Below are 3,724 nucleotides of genomic sequence, written 5' to 3'. Positions count from 1 at the left end.
AGGATGGCCCAAGTGCTTGGGCCCTGGACCCCATGGGAGACCAGGAGAAGCACCTGGCTCCTGCCATCGGATTAGCGTGGTGCGCCGGCCGCAGCACACCTACCGCAGCGGCCATTGGAGGGTGAACCAACGGCAAAGGAAGACCTTTCTCTCTGTCTCTCTCTCACTGTCCACTCTGCCTGTCTAAAAATAAAATAAATAAATAAATAAATAAATAAATAAAAGATTAATCAATGTAAATATATATTTTCAAACATTTTATTATGCTTGTACATAAGTTAAATACTACTACTACTAGTATTCACTATCTTCCATAAAACAACAATAAGCATGACTCTAATCCTAATCCTCTTGGACACACCCATATTCTCACCATTGAGGAGATTTAATATAACAGTTTCACTAGACACATCGAATGCCTTTCTTGTTTAATCCAACTAATCTATCTTCTTATTTTTGTATCAAGTAAAATATGTAAATGTTAAAGTCAATGTCCTAGTTGGCGGAAGAGATCGCGCTCCCTGGCCGCCGGCTTGCCTTCTGCTGGAGTTTTTCGGGGTCCGCGTCTCGCCGTGTGCCGGCGGCCCGAGGTCCGTCCGTCGGTGTCCCCGGTTGCCCTCCCTTCTCCGGCTGGGGCTCAGCGAGGCGGCCCCCTCTCCCGACGGCGTTCCATGGAGTGGGGTCCCGGACCGTTGTCCCGAAGGGAGAGATTGAGCTGGGCCCCCTCCCCCTCCCTCTCCCTCCCTCCTTCCTTCCGCCGCAACATGGGTAACAACAGCCCGGCGCGGACAGGCAACTCGCAGCCGCAGCACCAGGCGGCCGCGGCCGCGGCCCAGCAGCAGACGCCACGAAGCCGGCCGTCTCGGGCAAGCTGGGCAATGTGTTGCCGCTGTGGGGCAGCGAGAACACCATGAACCTTAACCCCATGATCCTGACCAACATCCTGTCGTCGCCTTACTTCAAAGTGCAGCTCTAGGAGGTCAAGACCTACCACGAGGTGGTGGACGAGATCTACTTTAAGGTCACACATGTTGAACCATGGGAGAAAGGAAGCAGGAAGACAGCAGACCAGACCGGGATGTGCGGAGGGGTGAGTAGAAGTTCGAGGTGTTGGAACAGGAGGAATTGTTTCCACAGCATTTTGTCTGTTATATAAATTATTTACTTTGAAGTTAACGCGCACGCAAGCGATGGGTCTAATAACACACACAGACTCACCATATATTACAGCCCTTGGATTTATGTATATAAGGTAGGCATACATTTATCTACATGTCTAATAAATCATTCATTTTAATTCACATAAGCTTGACAAGTCTTATATCATTCTAGGTATGCACAGCCACCCACAGATCTATGGGACTGGTTTGAATCCTTCCTTGATGATGCAGAGATATCTGCAGCGATACACACTTAAATGTGTGTTTGGGACTGACAATAGCCGACTAACATGTCCTGAGCTGTGAGAGGGCATAGCAAGAAGGCCTTCATGCGGACCTAGATGTGAAGGCTGGTGGAGGCTGTGTAATGACCATTGGAGAAATGCTGCGATCTTTTCTTACAAAACTGGAGTGGTCGTCTACCTTGTTTCCAAGAATTCCAGTTCCAGTTCAGAAGAATATTGATCAACAGATTAAAACTCGACCTAGAAAAATCAAGAAAGACGGGAAGGAAGGGACTGAGGAAATAGACAGACATGTTGAACGCAGACGTTCAAGGTCTCCAAGGAGATCACTGAGTCCACGGAGGTCCCCAAGAAGATCAAGAAGTAGAAGTCACCATCGAGAGGGCCACGGGTCTTCTAGTTTTGATAGAGAATTAGAGAGAGAGAAAGAACGGCAATGACTAGAGCGTGAAGCCAAAGAAAGGGAGAAAGAAAGGCGAAGATCCCGAAGTATCGATCGGGGGTTGGAACGCAGGCGTAGCAGGAGTAGAGAAAGGCATAGAAGTCGCAGTCGAAGTCGTGATAGGAAAGGGGACAGAAGGGACAGGGATCAGGAAAGAGAGAAAATGAGAGAGGCAGAAGACGAGATCGAGACTATGATAAGGAAAGAGGGACTGACCGAGAAAAGGAAAGGGAATGGTCAAGAGAACGGTCCAAGGAACAGAGAAGTAGGAGTGAGGTAGAAGAGAAGAAGCATAAAGAAGACAAAGATGACAGGCGGCATAGAGATGACAAAAAAGATTCCAAGAAAGAAAAAACACAGCAGAAGTGGAAGCAGGGAGAGGAAGCGTAGAAGTAGAAATGCAGGGAAACGAAGTAGAAGCAGGAGCAAAGACAAATCAAGTAAACATAAAAATGAAAGTAAAGAAAAATCAAATAAACGAAGTAGAAGCAGCAGTCAAGGAAGAACTGACAGTGTTGAAAAATCAAAGAAACGGGAACATAGTCCCAGCAAAGAGAAATCTAGAAAGCGTAGCAGAAGCAAAGAACGTTCTCACAAACGAGATCACGGTGACAGTAAGGACCAGTCAGACAAACACGATCGTGGAAGGAGCCAAAGTATAGAACGAGAGAGCCAAGAAAAACAACATAAAAACAAAGATGAGACTGTGTGAAAATTTTTTTTTGTAAAAGTGGATCACATTGAATCCTATAAATGTTTGATTAAACCTGCTTTTTTTTTTCCTCCCCAAGTTGAGATTGTGCAGTAGTTACACACTCTTCAAGCTCCCTGTAGGCTGCATTTTCATTTCCTCTTTTGTGTAGGGAAGTGCCTTTGTAATCTCATTTATTGCATTGTTGTTTTCACCCAGTTGTTCAGTTTGATACATGATGCACAGATTGTTCTTGCATTTTTGTTTGTTTTAAAAATGTACACTCTGTACATATGTCCTGAAAATGTTTTAATTCCGTTGGTATGGTTGCCACATTGGTTAAATTTGTATAAGGCAATAAACTGCCACTAATTCTATTTTTGTTTTGTAGGTGTGGGATTACGGTTTGTGTACTGAAGTTTAGCATGGCTGTGCTTTTCGTAATAGAATGCTAAAGACTTTGAAAAATGGAAATCTTGGATGTCTATTATAGGAGAATTATGTGTTTTCAGTGTACTTGAAAGCAGCAGTTGTAGGATTAACATTCTTGTCCACTGTATATTATCTTGGAAGGCTCTTATTAATATGTTATACTTAATATTCTCCACAGTTACCTTAGGGAGAATTTATGAGAAGTTAGTTTCTGATGCAGAGGTTTATAGGCTGTGATTTGATCAAAAGTCCTTTTAGCATTCTACCTCAAAGGGACACTGTTAGTACGCCTAAAATTTATTCACTTAGTTTTCCTTTTTTATTTGAAGAAATACATGACATGTAATCTTTTTCTCCTTGAATTCTTTCTCAGATTTTTAAAGTACTATATTAAAGAAAAAAATTAATGTCTAAAAAAAAAAGTCAATGTCCTGCAACTACTCACTGAGACCCTGGAAGGTAGTGATGTCATCAGTAGGTCACAGAATGCTGCTGAGGCCTTAGTGATGACATGTTACAGTCCTGACACTGTACTGAGAGCCACGCAGGACAGTGATTAGGTGAGTAGAATCGGTTATGCAATCCGTTGTGCTTGAATGTTCTCATTTCATTCTTTATCACCATAGACCGACCCTCCAAGAGCATAATCACAATGAGAAAGCTGCTAGATTTGAGTAAGTTTCCAAAGATGGAATCTTGAAGCAGAAACCAAAGATAAATCACCTAGCAAACACATACTGTCCCCAAGCTGCAA

At 43.6% G+C, this 3,724-nt stretch overlaps 1 pseudogene; it reads left to right on the top strand.

Annotated features, from left to right (window-relative positions):
* The first annotated feature begins 764 nt into the window (after positions 1–764).
* Positions 765–3,187, top strand: LOC133764817 (pre-mRNA-splicing factor 38B-like; annotated as a pseudogene).
* Positions 3,188–3,724: the final 537 nt, after the last annotated feature.

This window comes from Lepus europaeus, chromosome 7 (genome assembly GCF_033115175.1).
Source record: "Lepus europaeus isolate LE1 chromosome 7, mLepTim1.pri, whole genome shotgun sequence".
NCBI lineage: Eukaryota > Metazoa > Chordata > Mammalia > Lagomorpha > Leporidae > Lepus > Lepus europaeus.
Note: the sequence above shows the minus strand (reverse complement) of the source record. Positions and strands in the feature narration are given on the sequence as shown.